Source organism: Pleurodeles waltl, chromosome 3_1, assembly GCF_031143425.1.
Source record: "Pleurodeles waltl isolate 20211129_DDA chromosome 3_1, aPleWal1.hap1.20221129, whole genome shotgun sequence".
NCBI lineage: Eukaryota > Metazoa > Chordata > Amphibia > Caudata > Salamandridae > Pleurodeles > Pleurodeles waltl.
Window position 1 is genome coordinate 175612582 of NC_090440.1, and position 25718 is coordinate 175638299.

General features: G+C 45.5%; 1 protein-coding gene across 2 annotated transcripts in view; it reads right to left on the reverse strand.

Annotated features, from left to right (window-relative positions):
* OTUD7A (OTU deubiquitinase 7A) overlaps positions 1-25718 on the reverse strand; it is a 1097633-nt gene that overhangs the window by 509420 nt on the left and 562495 nt on the right. Inside the window, exon 4 of one of the 2 annotated variants that reach the window (XM_069222100.1) lies at positions 16310-16360. The exons of the other annotated variant lie outside the window; for it this stretch is intronic. The gene's annotated coding sequence lies outside the window, so the exon portion shown is untranslated. The remainder of the gene's footprint in view (positions 1-16309; positions 16361-25718) is intronic. 2 annotated transcript variants of the gene reach the window in all.

Below are 25718 nucleotides of genomic sequence, written 5' to 3' on the forward strand. Positions count from 1 at the left end.
AATCTACAGGTAGGCACTTCACAAAAAACACCTCTGTTTTCTTCCAAAAATTTGGATGTGTCCACGTTGCGCTTTGGGGCGTTTCCTGTCGCGGGCGCTAGGCCTACCCACACAAGTGAGGTATCATTTTTATCGGGAGACTTGGGGGAACATAGATTAGCAAAACAAGTGTTATTGCCCCTTGTCTTTCTCTACATTTTTTCCTTCCAAATATAGGAGAGTGTGTAAAAAAGACATCTATTTGAGAAATGCCCTGTAATTCACATGCTAGTATGGTCACCCCGGAATTCAGAGATGTGCAAATAACCACTGCTCCTCAACACCTTACCTTGTGCCCTTTTTGGAAATACAAAGGTTTTCTTGATAGCAATTTTTTACTCTTTATATTTCAGCAAATGAATTGCTGTATACCCGGTATAGAATGAAAACGCACTGCAGGGTGCAGCTCATTTATTGGCTCTGGGTACCTAGGGTTCTTGATGAACCTACAAGCCCTATATATCCCCGCAACCAGAGGAGTCCAGCAGACGTAACGGTATATTGCTTTCGATAATCTGACATTGCAGGGAAAAGTTAGAGAGTAAAACGTAGAGAAACATTTATGTTTTTTTCACCTCAATTTCAATATTTTTCTTTTTCAGTTGTTATTTTCTGTAGGAAACCCTTGTAGGATCTACACAAATGACCCCTTGCTGAATTCAGAATTTTGTCTACTTTTCAGAAATGTTTAGGTTTCTGGGATCCAGCATTGGTTTCATGCCCATTTCTGTCACTGACTGGAAGGAGGCTGAAAGCACAAAAAATTGCACAAATGGGGTATGTCCCAGTAAAATGCCAAAATTGTGTTGGAAAATTGGGTTTTCGGATTCAAGTCTGCCTGTTCCTGAAAGCTGGGAAGCTGCTGAGTTTAGCACCACAAACCCTTTGTTGATGCCATTTTCAGGGGAAAAACCACAAGCCTTCTTCTGCAGCCACTTTTTCCAATTTTTTTGAAAAAAACGAAATTTTCCCTGTATTTTGGCCAATTTCTTGGCCTCCTTCAGGGGAACCCGCAAAGTCTGGGTACCTCTAGAATCCCTAGGATGTTGGAAAAAAAGGACACAAATTTGGCTTGGTTAGCTTATGCGGACAAAACGTTATGAGGGCCTAAGCGCGAACTGCCCCATATAGGCAAAAAAAGGCCTGGCACAGGAGAGGGAAAAGGCCTGGCAGCGAAGGGGTTAACCAGAACACCCCCCCTGAAGTGGCATGAATCTGCATTTGGTAGGGCACATGTCCACACATGTACAAGGACGACATGTTTTGTACACACCATGCCAGCCTTTTCATTGTCACTCAAGTGTAAGGGTGAAGTGTAAACATCAGGACAGTGCGCGTTCTATGGGTGACGTAATGCAATAAACTGACTCTTGTGAAATGTAATAACGGTGGCCATTATGACGTCCCCGCTGGGCTGGCAGGCGGAAACCGAGTTTCCGCCGCCGGCCCAGCAGGGATGTCGGCCGCAACATGGGAGCCTGCTCCAAATGGAGCCAGCGGTGTTGCGGCCGTGCGACGGGTGCAGTTGCACCGGTCGCGCTTTTCACTGTCTGCTGTGCAGACAGTGAAAAGCTTTACGGGGCTGTGCCATGGGGCCCCTGCACTGCCCATGCCAAAGGCATGGGCAGTGCTGGGGCCCCCAGGGGCCCACGACTCCCCTTTCCTTCAGCCTTTCCATGGCGGTTCCTACCGCCATGAAAAGGCTGGCAGGAAGGGGACTCGTAATCGCCTGGGCAGCGCTGGAGGATTAAATCCGCCGGGACCAACGTGGCGGAAAACCGCCGGTCCCGGCGGTGCGACCACGGCACTTCCGCTGCGGTCCTAATATGCGAGTTTGCACCGCCAGCCTGTTCGTGGTGCAACCTCCAAAACAGCCCTGGTGGTCTTTGACCGCCAGGGTTGTATTGAGGGCCTATGTACTAATGCAGTATGTTAACCTTTTGCATTGCAGAAATTCATGTTAAAACATCATTAATGCTGTTTACTATGTATTGCTCATTTTCAAGGCTTTGCTGCAGTATTACAAGGTGTGGTTAGGGTGTGGTCCCTATTCTAAGCCGTTCTAGAATCCCTTCCTGCAGCCTGGCTGGGTGTGGCATGTGGGCGGGGCCTGGGTCAATTTAAGGGGCCCAGCCCAGCTCCACGTGCTCACTATTCAGAGGTCCCGGTGCAGAGCAGCAGCATTTTCCTGAACTCCTGTTCCGAAGGCTTACCTAGGATTTTTAGGCCCTGTCTTCATTTTCTTGGTGATCTTCAAGCAAGGCAGTAAGGCGGAGGTCGGGTTACACCCCGACTCCGTTTTCAGAAATACTCGAGTTTTGGGCCTTTTGGTTACATCGCGTGTGCAATGGCTTTCTTGGCATTTAATTCCTGAAGTTCGGATCGGCAGTGTGCACGATCATGTTTTGGCATTTAAACTTTGATGGTTGAATCGGCAACAGTGTGCACGATTCATTCTTGGCATTTAACTTTCGCAGTTCGGATCGGCAGAGTGCGCGATCGTATTTTGGCATTTAAACCTTGATGGTTGAATCGGCAACAGTGTGCATGATTCATTGTTGGCATTTAACTTTCACAGTTCGGATCAGCAGAGTGCGCTATCGTATTTTGGCATTTAAACCTTGATGGTTGAATTGGCAACAGTGTGCATGATTCATTCTTGGCATTTAACTTTCACAGTTCGGATCGGCAGACTGCGCGATCGTATTTTGGCACTTAAACCTTAATGGTTGAATCGGCAACAGTGTGCACAATTCATTCTTGGCCTTTAACCTTCACAGTTCGGATCTGCAGAGTGTGCGATTGAATTTTGGGCATTTAAACCTTGATGGTGGAATCGGCAGCAGTGTGCGCAATTCATTCTTGGCCTTTAACTTTCACAGTTCGGATCAGCAGAGTGCGCAATCGTATTCTGACATTTAAACCTTGATGGTAGAATCGGCAGCAGGGTGTGCGATTCATTCTTGGCCTTTAACTTTCACAGTTCGGATCGGCAGAGTGCGTGATTGAATTCTGGCATTTAAACCCTTGGTGGAATCGGCAGCAGTGTGTGCGATTTATTCTTGGCCTTTAACTTCCACAGTTCGAATCGGTAGAGTGTGCAATCGTATTTTGACATTTGGATCCTGATGGTTGAATCAATGATAGAGTGTGAAACTCATTATTGGCATTTAACCCTTGTGAAATCTTGATGTACATTTTTGATATTTAAAGTGTAGAATAATTCTTAAGCAATTGCATCTTGAAGGTCTAGACAAAGTGCATCCTTGCAGTATCATTCATGGGTTTTCACAGTTTATTCCAAAAAAACAATGTATTCATTGATTACTGTAATAGTGTGTCTTTGCAGTGTCATTCATGAACCTAATGCAGATTATTCCTGAAAACTAATATGTTTATTGATCACTGATTTTAAGCAGTTTCTATTCAAAAGAAATAACTTGATTTAGTCCCAGGTTCTCAGCCTCAGATTGTATTAAAAAGAAACTCTCATTTGGATGTTTGCCTAACCCTTATTTATTTTCTAGGTACTCAGGGCTAATAAGGTTATGATGATTGAAGGCTCTTGATCATTCATGTTATCAGTCCATAGTTATCCTGAACAAAGCTTATGAAAGTCAAAGTGCATAATCTGATTATTGTGTTCTTAACTTTTCCTTCCACAGGTCTCCTTCAACACTGTTCCCAACCTAAAAACCCCTTCCCCCACTTGGTCATTCTTTAACTCTGTGCTATAACGGCTAGTAGAGTTTGGAGCTGCCAAGAGGTGGACATATTGGGAACAGGCGCAAACCCCGAGGATCCGGACTCCCTGACATGAAGTCTGTACTATGGAAATTGCCTTTAGTGCCTCTATGCAGCGAGTCAATATCGCAGTGTGTGAATGTGTTAGTCCATTCAGGCCTAAGGAGTTTATCCTTCAGAAGTCACATATGTGTGTCGTGTTTCATTGTGGTCACATCACAGTACATGTGAGTAGACTTGCTTAGTCATTGTAGGCTATGAGTAGGGTAGTAGGTCCGTTTGCAGATGGATACAAATGTCTGTGAACATGTCCCTGTACTAATTGGCTTGTGTGCTTTGCACTCATGGTGTGTTGACAAACTAAACATTTTTAGCTTGGTGTTTCTGACATGTGTGTGACAAAACCATTTGTGCGAAAACTTGTGATTGTAATCTCTTGATTTGTCTCTTGCATCAATACAGGTAGACGCCCATCAGAAGAAGGAGATAAGGAGAGCCATTGTCGGAAGGTGCAGACCCTGGGGGTCCACAGCTGGCGGAATGCCCACTGTCGGAAGAGGTAGAAGGACCTGAGACGCTGGGCCCGAATATCACGGAGGTCCAGCTGGAGCTGTCCTCTCAACATGGGCCAGGTGGACGTCAGACCATGACCTCCCGAACGTCCCGCATTCTGGCGGTGGCGTACCCAGACTTTGATGGGCATTTGAAGGGAGCACAGCAGCCACAAGGGGGTGAGTACAGGGCATATTCATGCCTGTAACATTGCCAAGTTAATGTTGTTGTGGAGCCATTTTAATTATGTCTCTGGGCATGTTATTTTAGCAACTAGGCCTACTCCTTGTGCCCTTTAGCCTAGTAACATTTTATTCTGCTTCATTTTATTATTTTAGAATCGGCCACATTCGTTGTGATGTTTTATTTTCTTTATCAAGTTTTCCTTTCGCCTAGGAAAGCATTGCGATTTTTAGCACAACATTTTAAACTGCAGCGAAATAGGATTGCTGGCATAAGTGGTACATTGCGTCCCTAATCTTCACAGAAACACAAGTATCCTTACATAGGGACATTTCTCAGAACATCAGCTGTTTTATTATAAAACATTTCCATGTCCCATGCATGTTAGAGGGAGGTTCCATCCAGATGACCATGACCGTATGCTGTCTGACTTTGTTACAGCTGCTTACTGAGACCACCGGTTTCCTAGCCTACATGGGGATGATATTGCTATAGGCAACAGGCTTCCTCGCTATTGTCATACTCAGGTATAGGGGATGATGTCTTCCCAGGGGGGAATCCTGAAGAGCGGATTAGGGTTTATCCTGCTGTGCTCTAATATAGCTTAGGTAGGAACCACATATATTGTATATAGTGACAGTATGATGGGACTTTTCCTGTGTTTCACTTTCCTTGTCACCATTTTGCTTCTACTATGGTTCATCATTCTAATTATTGCACTTCATGCAATTTTATCTAAGACACAGCTGATTCAATAAATCTTATTGAACCATTTTTCTGCCTCTGTTTGTTTGTGCATGTGTGAAACTAATGGAACTGAGAAAAAAGGATGAGATCTGATCCAAAATGATTTCCCTGAGAAGTCATCTTGTCATGTGCCCGGTTGCCACAAATCATCCCTGCTCGTGGGCAGCTAGGTGGCCAGAAACAGATTAGGTCGACAGTTGACACGTGGTGGGAGATTGGACTCAGTTTCACACAAATCCAGCAGCATCATTAGGGTAATGAGAGCCCAATGAGAGCAACAATGTGTTCTGACATCTCCCCCTGGCCATTAGGAATGAGCCATGTGTGACACAGTAGATGAGTAACTGTTTGTGTAGATATGTCATGTGGTGCATACTGAAGAGCCTTGTCTGTTGGCCTAGGGACCTAGGTTACAGCTGGGTACAATCACAAATAATTTGCTCTCCAGGGACAACACATGTCTGTGTACATTCATCAATCCAGTCATGTTTGTTGTTGTGGGTGTAAATTCTAAGCTACAGACCACTACTCCTCAGTGTTACAGTCCAAAGAAAAGGAAGTGATGGATCACTATACCCAGCCAGGTGTCAGGTCAAATGAGTATATTGGCATCTGCCCCCAGAGGCTACTTGTCTTCAGCATATAACGAGTGCTGGTGCCTCACGACTGTCAGCAATGAGAAGATGGCCATCATACATGTGACAGAGCATACATTGTTTTTTCGGCCATCTACAGATCAATACTTTCCCTTGGTAACTGGGGACTGTCCATTGACATGATTTGTGTGCCATGACTGTTGCCAACATTCTTTGTGCCTATATGTTAGCATGTGTCCCTTCCTCTTTTGACAAAATGTGTGCACTGCTGTTTCACGCATGGTCTACCTGTGTTCTTGGCATGATCTCTGCATTCCCTCACATATATGTAAACGCCAACCTGTGTATGGAACAGGACATTTACAATGGTGGTACATTTCATGTGGTGTCACAAACAGGAGTGTCACCATTGATTGTCGCTGACACATACCCTCACCCATCATTGCATGGCATCTGGCTTCTACAACTGCAGTATCATTGAGGGACATGACACGCCTGACTAGATTTTTTAGCCACAATGTGCATTTCCATGTGGCATCATGAGGAAAAGTGCACTGCACATTTGTAATGGGGAAGGTTTGTTACCTGACTGTTGGCATGCATCACAAAGGTGGCCATTCCAAGTTTGGCGGGCGGCGGTTGCCGCCCGCCAAACTTACGCCGCCACTTGGCCGCTCCGCGGTCAAAAGACCGCGGGGGCCATTCAGACTTTCCCGCTGGGCCGGCGGGCGCCCGCCAAGGGAGCGCCCGCCGGCCCAGCGGGAAAGGCCCTGCAACACAGAAGCCGGCTCCGAATGGAGCCGGCGGTGTTGCAGGGGTGCGACGGGTGCAGTTGCACCCGTCGCGGTTTTCACTGTCTGCTATGCAGACAGTGAATATCATGCTGGGGCCCTGTTAGGGGGCCCCACAACACCCGTTCCCGCCATCCTGTTCCTGGCGGTAAAAACCGCCAGAAACAGGCTGGCAGGAAGGGGGTCGGAATCCCCATGGCGGAGCTGCTTGCAGCGCCGCCATGGAGGATTCTCCGAGCCGGGGGAAATCCGGCGGGAAACCGCCGGACCCGGCTGGGCGACCGCGGCGGTCAGAATGCCAAATGAAGCACCGCCAGCCTGTTGGCGGTGCTTCCGTCAACATCCACCCTGGCGGTCTATGACCGCCAGGGTTGGAATGAGGGCCAAAGTGACTTGCAGTTATGTTGGAATCATATGCGTTTGGGTAAAACTATTCATCCATAGACATATGAGTTTATAGGACCACGATGGAGACAGTGATGTAGCTTCCCATTGGGAATCATGTTGAGGGCCTTCTACTAGTATTTGTAATTCTCTGTGCCTCTCCAACATACAAAGGACATATGGCATCTACTGAAGCAATCAGAGTATGTCATTGTAAGGGGTGCCAGCCATTAGTCGTGATTTCTCTGGGCCTTGCTGATTAATTGTGTTGTGGATGGTAGGGATATATCTCCCTGACATTTAGGACATTTTGTCTACGGCGTCTATTTCCATGCCAAATGTGTAGCATATCTGAGCAACATTAGTACTACCTCCACGACTCCATTAGGACAAATTTCACATGGTGAAGTGTGCACTATTGATATTTTTCCAGAGTGACATGAGTATTTCATGAGTATTTCCATGTCACCTTCTCCACACTACTGTACTGTTATCAACAACATAGCAGGTTTTAGGAGCATCATTTCTTATTGTTATGTTAATGTGTATGTGACAAATCAATGTCTGTATGACCTTGTAAGGGATCTGTTGGGAATGAAGTTAGCATTGCCCTCCTATTGTATGACAACAGGTAACTGAGGTATGCTCCATGAGGCAAAGCATTGAAGGTGATGTGGTCTCCTACATGTTCAGTGGTTACTGTGATTGCACAAATTCAGCCATGCGATTGCAGTTGCTGAGATCCAGATTTTCCTGTGGGCGATGTTGACAGTTCAGATGGCATGCATGCATATGATGTGGTAAATGTAGGTGTCACTTTGATGTAGTTTGTTGATGGGGCCTACTTGACTTCATGGTCATAGTAATGTTTGCTAATTACAGCTGTTGTTCAAGTGTGCTCAGGAGCATGTGGTGACACTCTTTCTCTTTGTATTTGCAGCATCAGCCCAGGCAAGCGAAGGAGACAGGGCACAATCAAGAGGGGAAGCATCTGACCACGGTATCTCCAGTCATGACACCACCGACACGGAGGGATTCATTGCCCCGGAGGGTGAGGGGAGTGCCACAGAGGAGACAGGATCAATGTCTTCATCATCGGATTCAACCTCCAGTGACCACTCGCTAGTGATGGTGGAACCATCGGGACCTACTCCTGTACAATCTTTCTCCACCACCCCCAGTTCTATTGCAAAGAGTCTCAAAGTCAGGTCAAGCAGTGGTCTTGGGAGAGCTGACCTTCAATGACCAGCAACAGCAGCAGGATGTGTGTGATGGGCTCCATGGCGACACAGGATGTGTAACGCTAACCAGAGGTGAGTTACCTCCTTTATGCTTTCCGTTTCTGCAAGCTTGGACATGGTGGTTTGATCACCATGGTCACGTTGGTGGTGTGCAACAGCATAATGAGTCCAGCGGAAACACTGGCTCCATCAGCCTGTTTGTCCTGCCTCGTCACCACAGGGGTCTGCGCTGCCTAGCGGTGCTGGAGGTCTCTGCTTCATAGGCCCACTAACATGGTAATACAGAGAACCGACCAGCAAGCCGATGGCTCTGGGACCGCCGCCATGGCGGTGCATGGACCTACAATCTCATAATCAGGCAGTAAGTCTCAAGGTAAAACCCACAACCAGGTTGTATCGGGTTACCTCATTCGACCCATGCTCCATCACAATTGGCATGAAATCATGCCTAGGGCCCCATCTACTATGACCAGTTGCCCCACATTGCAGCTTAGTGATAGTCTGTACTATTTTTACTTAAAAGTTTTTGGGGATTTTGTTCCTTTGGTGTCATTTTGTTTATTCAAATATTATTCCGTTATTCTTTCTTTTATAAATTGGAGTGGGACTTTATTGTGTTTTGCTTATGACTTTTTAACTGTTTTGGTATTACTAAATGATTTATACATTTTCTCTTAGTTAAGTCTATCTATTCTATGGCATAGCTACCAGGAATTGAGCTCAGATTAAAATTATTGAAAACGTATACTGGACCTAACAAGATAATGCCTTTATTACTGGCGGTGCAACCACCCAACTAATAAAACACTCTCTCTAGAATAATGAAGTCTAAGAAAGCAACTAATGCTACACTACAGCACAGTACACCAAAATGTATCACACCTCAAAGTATCAAACATTTTTTCTTTTTTTAATTTTTATTCACTTACAAATTAAACGATTTTGTGCACAGTATTTTATGTAGAACACTGTAATGCAGATGATGAAACAATTAAGCAAATAATGTAATACATGTTGTGACAACTAGACTTCAGTCATTTATGTATAAAAAAAACTTTCAGGTTATAAATGAAGAGCTCAGTGCAAGGTTCTTGGCAATGTTTCTAAAAGAAATACAGTAACTGTATTTCAACAAAAAAGGAGGTGGCATGTGACTTTAATTGCCTCTGTCAAGGTTGCCGTCCGCGACAGACTTTTGTTTTCCTGGCTTTGTTACATTTACTTTAATCCATTAGCCGATCCACTTTGGAAGGTCTTTGGGAATGCAGCTATAAATGAGAAGATAATAACAGAACATACTTCAAGAAAAGCCTTTATGTGCCGGGGAGATAAAAGCATTATGCAACAGTAGGGGAATCAGTTTTAGCCCTGACAGTATGCAGATTACAAAGTGCAACACACATGAAACTTCTTAGGCGAAAAAGACGCAACTATCCAGTTATTATTTTTAAAGAACTTACAACTAAATTCACAAATCGAATGCATAGAAATAATCAATAAGCCATTTAAAATGTGTTAGTTGAGAGTGCACTGTTATCAGTATAACTGAGTTTTATTACAGTGAGCATCACTGCTGATGGTAATTCCTTTAATAATGAATGGTACAAACCAGTTTTAGACTCTTTAATTTTTACTTGATGTAGCTTTAGCAACTGACAAGACAGTATAAAAATCAAGCAACTATACTAATACCCTTAATTCATTGTGAAAAATATTGCCAAGTACCAGGACTTCTAGAGAAATGTCTCAAAAGAAAGAAACATAATAATCAATAATAATGAATAATTATTCTACAGAAAGCTTTATATTTTGTCCTAAAACTCTTCACAAACTAGTAGCAACCAGAAGCAGTCCAAAAAGCGATTTTCCAGATTGTTGTGGTACCAGAGGGGAGAGACCTGCCTTCACAATTTACAAAGGACATTTTAAATTTGCAGACACAAATACACACATACACGCACAGACACACAGAGACACACACTCTCAGACCCCAAAAACGCATATTATGGGGTTGGTCCCTATTCCTTGTCCCGTGCTCTCCTTTGCCTCCTTTCTCCAAGCCCCAGATGACCTGGCACAGGGCAGATGCAGGGGAAGATGCAATGTAAAAAGGGACATGTAAACATGGGTCCTGTCTGTGAAGGTGTTGTTCACACATGTACGCAACATTCATAAAGAGAAATAGCATAGGTATGGTTTATTTCATTTCCACTAAATCCAGGGACATGCACTGCCCTTATAACAAAAGCAGAGGTCCTCAAACCCGCTCCCATCAACAGGGACCTGTCCTTTTCTTGTTCTTAAACTCGGCATCCCTCAAAACCGTTGACATTAGAAACAGTAAATGTTAGACCTGACAGCCTTAGGGTAGTCACCCCTAACTTTTTGCCTGCCTCCCTCCACTTTGTGGATACTGTTTTTGCTGGTTTTTAGACTCTGCGCACTTTACCACTGCTAACCAGTGCTAAAGTGCATATGCTCTCTCTCTGTAAACATGGTAACTTTGGATCATACCTGATTGAACTATTTAATCTACTTATAAGTCCCCAGTAATGTGCACTCCAGGTGCCTAGGGCCTATAGATTAAATGCTACTAGTGGACCTGCAGCACGGATTGTGCCACCCACTTAAGTAGCCCCTTTTCCTTGTCTCAGGCCTACCATTGCTAGGCCTGTGTGGGCAGTTTCACTGCCACCTCGACTTGGCATTTAAAAGTACCTGCCAAGCATAGAGCTCCCCTTCTTCTACATATAAGTCACCCTTAATGTGTGCCCTGGGTATCCCCTAGAGCAGGGTGCTGTGTAGGTAAAAGGCAGGACATGTACCTGTGTAGTTATATGTCCTGGTAGTGTAAAAAACCCTCAATTCGTTTTTGCACTGCTGTGAGACCTGCTCCCTTCATAGGCTAACATTGGGGCTGCCCTCATACACTATTGAAGTGGCAGCTGCTGATCTGAAAGGAGCAGGGAGGTCATATTTAGTATGGCCAGAATGGTAATACAAAATCCTACTGACTGGTGAAGTCGGATTTAATATTACTATTCTAGAAATGCCACTTTTAGAAAGTGAGCATTTCTTTGCACTTAAATCCTTCTGTGCCTTACAATCCACGTCTGACTAGGTTTAGTTGACAGCTCCTTGTGCATTCACTCAGACACACCCCAAACACAGGGTACTCAGCCTCACTTGCATACATCTGCATTTTGAATGGGTCTTCCTGGGCTGGGAGGGTGGAGGGCCTACCCTCACACAAAGGACTGCCACACCCCCTACTGGGACCCTGGCAGACAGGATTGAACTGAAAGGGGACCTGGTGCACTTCTTAGCCACTCTTTGAAGTCTCCCCCACTTCAAAGGCACATTTGGGTATAAAACAGGGCCTCTGCCCTACCTCATCAGACACTTGCTGGAGAAGAAACCGGAACCAGAAACTACATCCTGCCAAGAAGAACTGCCTGGCTGCTCAAAGGACTCACCTGTCTGCTTTCTACAAAGGACTGCTGTCTTGCTGTTGCCCTGCTGCCTTGCTGAACTCTTGTCTGGCTGTGAAAGTGCTCTCCAAGGGCTTGGATAGAGCTTGCCTCCTGTTCCTTGAAGTCTCAGGACCAAAAAGACTTCTTCCTTTCACTTGGACGCTCCGTGCGCCGAAAATTTCGACGCACAGCTTGTTTCGCGGCGAGAAAAACGCCGCACACCGACGCTGATCGACGCGACGCCCTCGGGACGATCGAGACTTCGACGCACAACCTCGCAAGGACAAAGCCGCCCGACTGTCCAGGAGAAATCGACGCGACGCCTGCCGTGAGTGCGAAACTTTGACGCACGGCCTCGCAAGGACAACGCCGCCCGACTTCCAAGGAGAAATCGACGCGACGCCTGCCGTGAGACCAAACTTTCGACGCACGGCCTCGCAAGGACAACGCCGCCCGACTTCCAAGGAGAAATCGACGCGACACCTACCGTGAGATCGAAACTTCGACGCGCAGCCCCGCAGAACGACGCGCAGCCGGAAAACAAGCAGGAGAATCCGCGCACAGACCCGGGACATCTGGTAATCCCCGCGATCCACAAAAAAGAGACTGTCTGCGTGCCGGAAAACGACGCCCGACTTCCCCGCGTGGAAAAGAACGACGCAAGTCTTTGTGTGCTGAGGAGAAATCGACGCACACACCCTTTTTCCACGCATCCCTTTTCCTGTGGCCCTCTGAGGAGATTTTCCACCAGAAACCAGGTACTTTGTGCTTGAAAGACACTGTATTGCATTCTAAAGACTTAAGACACTTTATATCACTTTCCTGTGATAGTTCTACAATTTTCCATTGCATCTTTATTCTTTTTGACCTACAATTATCCTGATAAATATTATATATTTTTCTAAACACTGTGTGGTGTATTTTTGTGGTGTTATATGGTGGTATTGTATGACTTATTGCACAAATACTTTACACATTGCCTTCTAAGTTAAGCCTGACTGCTCGTGCCAAGCTACCAGAGGGTGGGCACAGGATAATCTTGGATAGTGTGTGACTTACCCTGACTAGAGTGAGGGCTTTTGCTTGGACAGAGGGTAACCTGACTGCCAACCAAAAACCCCATTTCTAACAGTAAACAATCTACCTTCTACATTGTACATGATCATGCAAATACATGAAAATACAACATATATGCATTCTGGCCTTCCCTGTATATCACTCACTGATTTAGTCTTCATGACCTTTAATGTAAAAGCACAGACTGCAGATTTGGGTACAGGATTGAGCCTTAGCAATTAACAGTAGCTCCTCTCCTCTTTAGGACCTGCATTCTTCATATCATTGTGCTCTGGAGACTGTATTTCTCCTTTGTTGTGTTGTTTTTGACTTTTTACCTGTTTTGGTATTTCTAAATGTTTTACACATTTTTTGTAAGTTAAGCCTGTCTGCTCCCAATGGTTGAGCTCTGGTTTAAATTACTGAAATATTTAACTGAACTGAATAAGATAGTGTCTTTATTACTTGTGGTGGGCCTTAATCTACCCCAACTAATAAACCACTTTCCTTGAGGAGCCATTGTCAGACACATCCCACTGCCTTAATATTCTGGACGATTCTGTACTTTGAAAAATAAATTTAGGACTTGATTAAAATATTGGCAGACAGGTTACTCGATCACTACGGTGACGAATATCCGGTCCGCCAACATCTAAATCCCATTGTATCCTATGAGATTTCGATATTGGTGGATGGGCTATCTGTCATCCTTGTGACTGAGTAACTCATCCACCAATATCTAAATCAGGCCCTTAGTTTGTTTTTCAAAGTACAGAATAATCCAGCATATCAAGGCAGTGGGCTGAGTCTGAAAAGGGCTCCTTGAGGCCAGATACCTTCTTGCTGAGGTCGCTCTGAAAAAAGATTTGTTGCTGCATGGAATCTCTGAGTGGGGGAATCCTGTTTCTTCAGAACATACAGGTTTGTCCGAATTCTCCGGGTCTTTTAGTCCAAAAATTTTAAAGGTTTCAGGTTTTCATAGTTGTTAGGAGAAGTCCACTTAGACAGACCCAGTGCTCGGGGGGTCAAGACTCACTCCAGCAGAAGCCACCAGCAGTGTTCAGGGCAGGTCCAGTTGGAACTGGTCAGCTGGAAGTTTCAGCCTGCCAGGCCTTCATAAAGAAAAATACAATAAGATATTGAAGGAAACAAGGTACACATTATTGCACGTAGCACAACAATTCTACAGAGCTATTGAGTGCTCTGGCTTCCAGAGACATTGAAGGAATCTGTGATGTGTTCTCTGAGGGATTAAATTATTAAAAGGAGCCACCCTCAAGGGTCCTGGTGAAACCTTCAACCAGGACAAAGACTGCACCATAGACCTCTATGCCACTGACACCATGCAAGGATCGTTCCCTTGGGGGCTCAACTTTGACAAGAGTCTCAAAGTCAGGGCAAGCAGTGGTCTTGGGAGAGCTGGCCTCAACAAGTGCCTCTCACTACTCATCTCACCGTCAGGTTAGCACAGACAGCTTATCCGGGCTCTAGAGAAGCCTCAAGCACAGACACTGAACATCAAAGCCAAACCATGCCTTCTCAACCCAAAGGCACCAAACCATCACCTTCGACATCGAAGTCAGTGCTGAAGACGGCTCTGAAATTTGCTTTAACACCATCCGAGCGAACCAACCCGGTGTCATTGAGTTGCCTGAAGCCGGCCAAAGAAAGAATAATATTCACCCTCAATCAAGAAAGATACTTGCTCGACAATCACACCAAGAGGTAGATCGAGCACCTCTTAAAGAGGAAGCTGGCTTTTGAAGTGGATATCCTTGAAGAGCTCAGCACATTTCCTCATCCCAACAGACATCAGCACTAGTCTTGTGCCTCAGCCGTCACGTAGCTCTGTCTCTCCACTAACACAATTGCCACAACTTTCATTGTATCACTCAGCATATAGTGATTCACATCAGGACATTGAATATGACCCACAAATTGTGAGTTCAACACAGTATTCTCCATACTGGGGAGAGCTGAATGATGACTCACAGTTTATATGTTTCCATTGCTGCCTTAATTTCATTCAACTCTGCATCATGCCCCTTTGGGTACTAGGCACATATCTCTTGCTTTTTGTGGCAATACAAGTTCACTCCAACTAGTATCGTCTGATCCAGGCTTTTCTTTCCAACATAATAGTTTTTGCTTCCCAATATCAGATAAGATTGCATCTCAGTGGTTATTGCTAAGGATTCACGGAAACTGCGATAATTTGGGAAGCATGACAATCTCCGCGTAAAGCAAAAACTAAAGTTTTATTATATGAAGATCTTAGGTTCTGCAAAGGAGAGGAACTGCCCAAAATTGCTAAGGTTAGAACTCTTCCTCTAGTACACTGCCTAACTATGAAAGTAATGAAGATACATGAAAATGTATAAAATTACCCCTTTCACAACTATTTGAAAAAATGGACAGATAATATAAACCTCTATACATCTCAATGGAAGAGTATCAATCAAGTAGAAAGAGCATGTGACAATTAACAAAGTGAACCAAACATCATAAACCTTTAGCCAAACAGCTGGTTTATTGAGCTGTACACTTCCACCCTTCATTTGAGGAGGCACTTCCTTGTAAGTTGTACCTGCACATTTCCTGCCCATCTTATATTTAATACATTAAGAAACATTGACAACCCTTTCTTTATAGCAATTACTGGTATAGCTCCTATCAATCTCAAAAAAACTCTTTCTTAGTGTCTTAACTAATCTTAATCTTATCTCCTCATGCTCTTCTTCCATCATCCATGGTTGATTAAAAGCCAAGCATAGTCTTTGTAGCATGTGTAGCTGCAGAGAATATGCTTTGCACACTCCTAACTGCTGTTTTGGGTGTGGATATTACAAGTTGTTTTTCTTCAAAATATGAGTTCCGGTGACTCACGATCTCTACTTAAAACCAACAATGAAGTAGGACAAAGACTCCACTGTTTTTACAACCATCAGGTTCGGACATGCTTTTTAATCTATAAGACTGACAAACTACAAATAACACCTGCCCAACCCCTGATACTGAAATGGCTTTGCAGAACTACAGAACACCTCAACCAACAACAAATGGGTTTTGACCCAGATCAGAGCTTTCTTTTCTCCCAAGGTCGTATAAGAATGACTAAGGGCAGTGGGCTACGGGAGAACATGCCCTTCTTCTTTGCCCAAAGTCCAACAGTAAGTTCCCCTAGTCAGACCATCATAGGGTTGTAATCTCTGCTGACCCCCAAAATCTTAGAGAATAATAATGATTTTTGGACAGGTGAAGTCAAACAAAATAGGGGCCAGAGACTTAAAGCCATAACAAACTCCATCTCCTCAGGAGGAGAGACTGGACAAATACAGCATACAAACAAGAGGGCGTAAATGCCATCTTCAGATACAAAAATATAGCTGTCTCTGGACTGTTGTAACAAGGGTTGATATTAACAGACTGAAAGGGAAACTTCCATAAAACAAACATCAGAACCTTATCACACTAATGAGAAAAGTATAATGTGTAAAACTTACCTTTAAAGCCATATATTGAAGACATTCTTCTGTGACTGCGGTCTCTCAACACTAGGAAAAGCAGAAATTACCTACTGTTCAGGAAGTGAGCAATACACAGATTGATTCTTTAGATCTGATCAAGAATTAGGGGTATGTACAAACACCCCTTCCAACTTTGAAAGCAATAAATAATAAACTAAATGTGCCCTGTCAAGGATGCTTGCTGAGAAAAATTCCATGTAAAGCCATGAAGAGCACTTGCTCATCTCAGTAATGGAAGCACAGATAGGAGTATTACAACAAATACAATCATTTTACATCATTGTTTTCCTCCAGAGGAAGTGAGGACATTCTGAGTAAGGGTAATGTTTTGAAAGTAACTCAATCATTGCTAAATCCGAATCTTGCATCTTCAAATTACATTTAATCAGTAAAATTGTTTGTTAGAAATTGGGCCTCTGATTGGCAGAGGTTTGCACCCTGTCTGAGTAGGGACCACAATCCTAGTCAGGGTAAGTCAGTTACACTCCCTAAATTAGCCTGTGTTCACCCCATGGTAGCTTGGCACAGACCAGTCAGGCTTAACATAAAAGGCAATGTGTAAAGTATTCATGCAACACTTAAATTACAGTAAAAAAGTGAAGGGGGCAACAAAAAAGTATACAACACCAGATTAGAAAAATAGATAGCCGCTATCTCTCCAAATTAAGACCATAAATTACAAAGATCCAATTAGTTAATCAACAGTTAGGTGCAATGAATTAGATCCTCAAGGTTATTGAATCTAGATGCCACAAAGTCATTAAATAATTCTGCATAACTCCCCAGTCTCAATATAATTCTGTAGAACTCTTCAGGCTCAGTAAATAATTCTGTAGAACTCGTCACACAGGCCCAGGGACTGGTTGTAATCATAGGATGCGCCCAAACTTATAGCACTGGAGCTGGAGAGAGCGTGCGTTTCATGGGCCTCACACTGCCCCAGTGCAACGATGGCTGTGCCAGAGTATCAGGAAAATATGCGGGCTGTTAGACCTGACAGCCTTATGGTAGTGATCCCCCAACTTTATGCCTGCCTCCCTCTATTTTGTTCTGACCCTGATTTTGCTGGTTTTAGGACTCTGAGCACTTTACTACTGCTGACCAGTGCTAAAGTGCATGTACTCTCTCTCCTAAACATGGTAACATTGGTTCCTACCCATTTTGCATATTTAATTTATGTGGCAGTCCCCAGTAAAGTGCAGTACATGTGCCCAGGGCCTGTAAATTAAATGTTACTAGAGGTCCTGCAGCATTGATTGTACCACCCACATAAGTAGCCCCTTAACCATGTCTCATGCCTGCCATTGCAAGACCTGTGTGTGCAGTCTCACTGCCACCTCAAGTCTCATTGTGTTGGAAAATGGGTTATTGGTAGGGCAGGTAGGTACCTACACCTAGCAACAAGCCACAAACCTCCACAAAAGTACAGTTAGGTCTCAGTAAATTAATCCCAGCTCTACCCTTGGTAGCTTGGCATCGAGCGTCAAGGCTTAACTTAGGAGACAAAGTGTAAAGCATTCAAATATCACAAAACAGTAATTAAATAAAACACAGGAAACAGTTTAAAAATCCAAAACCAATTTATAAAAATAGCTTATATTTTTATCTTTAAAATGACACAAAAACGATTAAAATCGGTTCAGGGGAACCGGAGATATGAATTTTTAAAGTATTATTATTTTCTAGCGCATAGAAACAAAAAGCGCCAATCGGGTCATCTGGTTGCACCAGGACCGGGACAAAGTCAAACTTTCAGGCCGACCGCGATGGAGCCCTGCTCGGATACAGGTCGCGGGAAGCCTCGGTTAAAAAGTTACCTTCTGACTTAGTCTTTATTTTGAAGTTTTTCTTCACCGGGACGAACCTGCCAGTTGGATCCGACCTCCTGGAGCCCTTGTCCGGATACGCGAAGTCGGTTTCCTCGGTGGTGATTTCTACCTTCGGACTTAGTCGTTTTTTCGAGATGAAAATCCTTCGACCGGGGTAAACCTGGATCTTGATCCGACGTCCGTGGAGCCCTTCTCGGATACGATGGCTGGAAGGTCCCGGTCAACTTTTTACGTTCGGACTTAGTCTTTTTTTTGGATGTTTTTCTTTACCGGGACGAACCACGAAGTCAGGCCGGGTCGCGGTTGAGGCAAGCCGGCTAGAATTTCCGCGTCGGGTCGGTCACTTTATGGAGCTTTTTTCCAAAATTTCTCCAATCTTTTCCAAACTTCTGGGGCTTCACCCAGATGTTCTTTTAAGGTTCTTTTGGGGTCCACAGCTCACCCCAAGGGTCCAGAAGTTCTGTGATGGTCCTTGGGAAGTGCGGACTTCAACTCCCAGAATACACCCGGCGCAAACTCCTTTTTGGCCACTGGACAGTGGTCAGCTGGTCACTTTTTCAGGAGTTGGTGCAGGGGACTCTGGATAGCAATTTTTCACCTGTAGCAAACAGGGAGTCCCTCCTTGAACCAGTGGAAGCCAGGCAAAGTCCTTCTTGTGGTGAAGCCCAAGTGTGCAGCTGGTGCAGTCTTTCTGAGTGCAGGGTCCAGGTGCAGGCCAGGGGTCCAGCAGGGCAGTCCTTCTTCTCCTTGTAGTTCTTTCTTCTTGAAATTTGGTGGGGATCTGAGGCGTGGGTGCAGGTCTGCCAGTTTTATCCTTGCTCCTGGGTGAAAAGCAGGGGGGCCCTGGTTCTCCAATCAGGGACAGGGTCGTCCCCCTGTGATGACCACTTCCTGGGAAGTGTGGCAAAAATCCATCCCAGAAGGCAACAGTCTCTAAAAATCCAAAATGGATGAATCTGATTTTTGGAGGAGAGATCTGGCTGAACCCACCCACTGGTGTGGCTAAAAATCATAAACACACCCCTCTCCTGCCCTCTCCTAATCTAATCAAGGGGGCACCTAGCTGTCTGGGGTTGCAGGATGTGGGGGTGTTGCTGGGTGCTCCAGATGTCCTTCTCTGCCTTTGAAGACCAGTTTGGCAGCCCTCCCCCTTCCTGCTTCCCCATCTGCTGAGGGGAGATTCTCTCCCCCAAGCACATTCCTTTGTGTGAAGTCAGGCCACTTCACACCTCATTAAAGTAGCCTGGCAGAAGCTGCTGCAGGCTGGCCAATCAGAGCACAGCAGCAAAAACAATGCAGAGCTGAAATTGGCAACTTTTTAGGTAAAGTCTAAACTTTTTACCTGCACTAGTTATATTAAATCCAACAACTGGAAGTTGTGGGATTTATTATAACAATCAATTTGATACCAAATTCTTGGTATGTAACATTTAAGGAGACTTTAAAATTTAAAATAAAGTCTGCCCATTCTAGCCTATGAAGGGCATTTACTTCAATGAGGGAAAAACGAATTTGGCTGTTTTTACCTCACCAGGGCTTATAAATCTATTTTTATAAAGTCCCTGCTTATAGTTACATGGCACCCAGCCCTAGGGGCACATAGGGCACACCTTAGGGGTGACTTATATGTAAAAATAAGGTAGTTTAAGACTTTGGAAGTACCTTTAATTCCAAAGTCGAATTTGCATATAACTTTAATTTAAAAGCAGCCAGCAAGGCAGGCTTGCTTTTAAAATGACACTGGGCACCTCAGCAATGCACCTAGGTGTGCACCACCTATGCTGTGGTCCCTAAACCTACATGCCCTACCATATACTAGGGACTTATAGGTAGGTTAACTTGGCCAATTATAATTAGCCTAATTTGCATATCCATTTTACACAGAGCACAGGCCCTGGGACTGGTTAGCAGTACCCAGGGCACCATCAGAGTCAGGAAAACACCAGCATAAAGTGGAAAATGGGGGAAAAAAGTTAGGGGGCCTCTGCAATCAGCCCCAGTTTCTCACACAACCCCCCCCAGCCCACACGCCCAGGAGACTCAGCCCAACCCTGGGAGAGTCTTCCTGGCTTGTTAGGCGAGGAAGACAGTGAAGAAAACTGGCTGTCCCTTTGCAGGGCCTACTCTGCCTTATATCCTCCTGTCAGGGTCACTCCCTCTGGGTAGTGAAGCCATCCCAACAGTAAAAGGACCCAACCCAAACTGAAACTTCCCTCTAGGGGGGTCTTCCTCCTCTCTCTCTGCCAACTTGGGTAGTGAGGTGCCCACCTCCCCTACTCCTAACTTTGCTAGGGCAAGACCTAGCTTACCCAAAGAGGTCACCCAACACTTGAGCAACCCCACCATGACCAACAGGGTCAGGGGGCCTACTTTGCTATTGGCCTTGGGGTCTGCCTCCCAGGCCAAGTACAGTGCTGCCAGGAAGGCTAGCACCCAGCAGAGGCTACTGACAGCTGTCAGTACCCAGAACCACACCCTAAGCTCTCCACTGACAGGTGGCTGAGCTGCTTTAGGGGCATCTTTGGGGTCCTGGCACCCCTCTTGCTGTCTAGAGTGGGGGGCTACCACCTCCTGTGGCAGACACCCTCCTTCCACTCTCCCTTCTGTCAGTGCAGGGGCAACACCTTGCATCTGGACAGCTGCCTGACTACTCAGGACTTCCTTGGGGTCAGGTGAGGCCTCACCAGTGCCAACTCTAGGCTCCCCCCCTACTGGGGCAGAAGGCCTTTGGCTCCCTGGAACTCTCTTTAAGAGTGGCCTACCCTTCCTTTTCTTCTTTCCTTTTCTTGGGGACCCCTGTCTCCTAACTGTAGGGACTGACTCCCCAGGACTTTGGGTTGGGGGGGCGCCCTGGGCGACCACCCCATCTGTGACCAGACTCACCTCTGGGAGGTCATTGCCCAGGATACAATCTAGGGGAAGGTCAGCACTGACTACCACCCTAATCCAGTCAAGGATACCCTCCCTCTCTAGGGGCACTATGGCTACAGGTTTGGAGGTGACCTCCCCTGTGGCTATCCTGACTTTCTTTGTCTTTCCTGGGACATACATGTCTGGGGTCACTAACCGGTCACTCACTACAGTGTGACTGGCACAGGTGTCTCTCAGGCCAGTGGTAGGGATCCCATTCACTTGAATGTGGTGGAAGTGCCTACTCCCACCCTCAGGGATCACCAGCTTACCATCTGGTCCTGTCTCCCAGCACAATGCTAGGAGGACTTCATCATCTGAGGAGTCCTCCTCTATGGCTACACTGGACAGCCCAGTGCTAACCACCTTCTTTGGACAGGCTGCATCTCCTCTGAAGTGACCTGTCTGCTGACAGTCAAAGCAAGCCCTACTGTCCAAGAGCTTTTTTAACCCTGGGTCTCCCTGTCTCTGCATGTCAGATTGGGAGTGGGATTTACTCTCCTCCTTCTTAGGGTTCTGGGGTACAGAGGGAGTCTCTGTGGTGGGCTTACCACCTCCCTCCTTAGGTTTTTGGGGACCTGACCCCCCCTTCTTGGAGTCTCCCCCCTGGGACTTGACAACCACCCTGGTTCTCAACCACTCATCAGCTGTCTCCCCTAGCTCTCTAGGGTTGGTCAGCTTAGAGTCCACTAGATGCTGGCGTAACCTTTCTTGGATACAATTGGTCAAGATGTGCTCTCTCATGATCAGATTGTATAACCCCTCATAAGTATTTACTTTGTTGCCAATAATCCAGCCCTCTAGTGCCTTTAGTGAGGTGTCCACAAAGTCAACCCAAGACTGGGTACTGACCTTCTGGGTGTCCCTGAACTTCATTCTATATTGCTCTGGGGTCAGACCAAACTTCTTGACTAAGCACCTCTTCATAATAGGGTATGAATCTGCCTCCTCCCCCCTTAAGGTCAGAAGCCTATCCCTCCCTGAGTTGGGGACCAACTCCCACAAAAGGGAACCCCAGTATTGAGGCTTAACCCTTCTCATTTGGAGTGCCCTCTCAAAGGCCCCTAGCCACTTATCTATGTCATCCCCCTCTACATAAGCAGGGACCACCCCCTTGGGTAATCTGGGGCAAACTCCCCCACCCATGGACACCTCAGCTTCTTTATCGCTGCTTCCATCTCTTTTTTCTTTGTATGCCCACTTTTTCTTCTCTAGGGCCAGCTTCTCTGCTTCCAAAGCTATGTAGGCTAGCTGGGCTTCCAGCTCTCTTTCCCTGATGGATGGGTTCTCTCCTCCTGAAAGGACCCTCTTCCTACCACTAGCTTTGGGTCTGCCCCTAGTGACTGTGTCCAGTGAGAACCGTTCCTCCTCTTCCTCACTTGGGGTCTGATGCCTTTCCTCCCCTGAGTGGTTAGAGTTAGCATCATCCTCTTTTGGTTCCTCCTCTGGAGCTTCCTCTGTCTCTACCTCTTGGGCCTCAGCCCATGCTGTTAGGGATTTAATCAGGATTTCCTTCCTGAGATTAGTGGTTGCAGGCAACCCCCTCTCAATACACAACCCCCTAAGCTGGACTACTGTCAGTGTGGGTAGGCTAGCCAGATCAAGCTCCATGGTTCCCTAGTTTTGTGTCACAAAAACTTTTTGCAAAAATTGGAAACAATAATTTAGAAAAATTACAAAAATTCAATAATTGAAATTAATCCAAATTTAAAAATTAAAAACAATTTTTGCACTAGGACAATTTAAAGGATTTTTAATTTGTTTTACCTAAAACTGTAACGTGATATTGAACACAAGTACAGGATCCCGTCGCTGCTTCCAATTATGTTGGAAAATGGGTTATTGGTAGGGCAGGTAGGTACCTACACCTAGCAACAAGCCACAAACCTCCACAAAAGTACAGTTAGGTCTCAGTAAATTAATCCCAGCTCTACCCTTGGTAGCTTGGCATCGAGCGTCAAGGCTTAACTTAGGAGACAAAGTGTAAAGCATTCAAATATCACAAAACAGTAATTAAATAAAACACAGGAAACAGTTTAAAAATCCAAAACCAATTTATAAAAATAGCTTATATTTTTATCTTTAAAATGACACAAAAACGATTAAAATCGGTTCAGGGGAACCGGAGATATGAATTTTTAAAGTATTATTATTTTCTAGCGCATAGAAACAAAAAGCGCCAATCGGGTCATCTGGTTGCACCAGGACCGGGACAAAGTCAAACTTTCAGGCCGACCGCGATGGAGCCCTGCTCGGATACAGGTCGCGGGAAGCCTCGGTTAAAAAGTTACCTTCTGACTTAGTCTTTATTTTGAAGTTTTTCTTCACCGGGACGAACCTGCCAGTTGGATCCGACCTCCTGGAGCCCTTGTCCGGATACGTGAAGTCGGTTTCCTCGGTGGTGATTTCTACCTTCGGACTTAGTCGTTTTTTCGAGATGAAAATCCTTCAACCGGGGTAAACCTGGATCTTGATCCGACGTCCGTGGAGCCCTTCTCGGATACGATGGCTGGAAGGTCCCGGTCAACTTTTTACGTTCGGACTTAGTCTTTTTTTTGGATGTTTTTCTTTACCGGGACGAACCACGAAGTCAGGCCGGGTCGCGGTTGAGGCAAGCCGGCTAGAATTTCCGCGTCGGGTCGGTCACTTTATGGAGCTTTTTTCCAAAATTTCTCCAATCTTTTCCAAACTTCTGGGGCTTCACCCAGATGTTCTTTTAAGGTTCTTTTGGGGTCCACAGCTCACCCCAAGGGTCCAGAAGTTCTGTGATGGTCCTTGGGAAGTGCGGACTTCAACTCCCAGAATACACCTGGCGCAAACTCCTTTTTGGCCACTGGACAGTGGTCAGCTGGTCACTTTTTCAGGAGTTGGTGCAGGGGACTCTGGATAGCAATTTTTCACCTGTAGCAAACAGGGAGTCCCTCCTTGAACCAGTGGAAGCCAGGCAAAGTCCTTCTTGTGGTGAAGCCCAAGTGTGCAGCTGGTGCAGTCTTTCTGAGTGCAGGGTCCAGGTGCAGGCCAGGGGTCCAGCAGGGCAGTCCTTCTTCTCCTTGTAGTTCTTTCTTCTTGAAATTTGGTGGGGATCTGAGGCGTGGGTGCAGGTCTGCCAGTTTTATCCTTGCTCCTGGGTGAAAAGCAGGGGGGCCGTGGTTCTCCAATCAGGGACAGGGTCGTCCCCCTGTGATGACCACTTCCTGGGAAGTGTGGCAAAAATCCATCCCAGAAGGCAACAGTCTCTAAAAATCCAAAATGGATGAATCTGATTTTTAGAGGAGAGATCTGGCTGAACCCACCCACTGGTGTGGCTAAAAATCATAAACACACCCCTCTCCTGCCCTCTCCTAATCTAATCAAGGGGGCACCTAGCTGTCTGGGGTTGCAGGATGTGGGGGTGTTGCTGGGTGCTCCAGATGTCCTTCTCTGCCTTTGAAGACCAGTTTGGCAGCCCTCCCCCTTCCTGCTTCCCCATCTGCTGAGGGGAGATTCTCTCCCCCAAGCACATTCCTTTGTGTGAAGTCAGGCCACTTCACACCTCATTAAAGTAGCCTGGCAGAAGCTGCTGCAGGCTGGCCAATCAGAGCACAGCAGCAAAAACAATGCAGAGCTGAAATTGGCAACTTTTTAGGTAAAGTCTAAACTTTTTACCTGCACTAGTTATATTAAATCCAACAACTGGAAGTTGTGGGATTTATTGTAACAATCAATTTGATACCAAATTCTTGGTATGTAACATTTAAGGAGACTTTAAAATTTAAAATAAAGTCTGCCCATTCTAGCCTATGAAGGCCATTTACTTCAATGAGGGAAAAACGAATTTGGCTGTTTTTACCTCACCAGGGCTTATAAATCTATTTTTATAAAGTCCCTGCTTATAGTTACATGGCACCCAGCCCTAGGGGCACATAGGGCACACCTTAGGGGTGACTTATATGTAAAAATAAGGTAGTTTAAGACTTTGGAAGTACCTTTAATTCCAAAGTCGAATTTGCATATAACTTTAATTTAAAAGCAGCCAGCAAGGCAGGCTTGCTTTTAAAATGACACTGGGCACCTCAGCAATGCACCTAGGTGTGCACCACCTATGCTGTGGTCCCTAAACCTACATGCCCTACCATATACTAGGGACTTATAGGTAGGTTAACTTGGCCAATTATAATTAGCCTAATTTGCATATCCATTTTACACAGAGCACAGGCCCTGGGACTGGTTAGCAGTACCCAGGGCACCATCAGAGTCAGGAAAACACCAGCATAAAGTGGAAAATGGGGGAAAAAAGTTAGGGGGCCTCTGCAATCAGCCCCAGTTTCTCACACATTGCCACTTCGACTTGGCATTTAAAACTACTTGACAAGCCTTAAAATCTCCTTTTTCTCCATATAAGTCACCCCTAAGGTTGGCCCTAGGTAACCCATAGGGCAGGGTGCAAGTAAAAGGCAGGACATGTACTTATGTGTTTTACATGTCCTGCTAGTGGAAAACTCACACATTTGTGTTCCACTACTGTGAGGCTTGCTCCTCTCATAGACAAGCATCAGAACTGCCCTCATATACCTTTAAGTGGTAGATTCTGATCTGGAAGGAGTAGCCATGTCATGTTTAGTATGGCCAGAATGGTAATAGAAGATCCTGCTTATTGGTGAAGTTGG